This window comes from Bemisia tabaci, chromosome 3 (assembly GCF_918797505.1).
Source record: "Bemisia tabaci chromosome 3, PGI_BMITA_v3".
In the NCBI taxonomy this organism is placed as follows: domain Eukaryota; kingdom Metazoa; phylum Arthropoda; class Insecta; order Hemiptera; family Aleyrodidae; genus Bemisia; species Bemisia tabaci.
In genome coordinates this window covers 52,384,193-52,384,443 of record NC_092795.1, presented here as the reverse complement: position 1 = coordinate 52,384,443, position 251 = coordinate 52,384,193, and positions in this window count along the sequence as shown.

Genomic DNA, 251 nt, shown 5'->3' with positions numbered 1-251 from the left:
GTCAAGTATTTTTTTAATACAATTTTATCGTACTTTCATCTTTTTTTTTTGACCACTCAGATTTTGATATTTGACTAAATATCTGGGAGAAAAACACCCATTTCTTATGGATAAGTTTTGTTCAAAAGTGTCGCATTAAAACTAGTAAAATATCACAAATTGAGCAGAGTTTGACATGTGTCAAAATGATGCTCAGGGTCATCATGATCGTTAAGCGAAAAACAAATTCACCAGCAGCCAAGGCATCAATG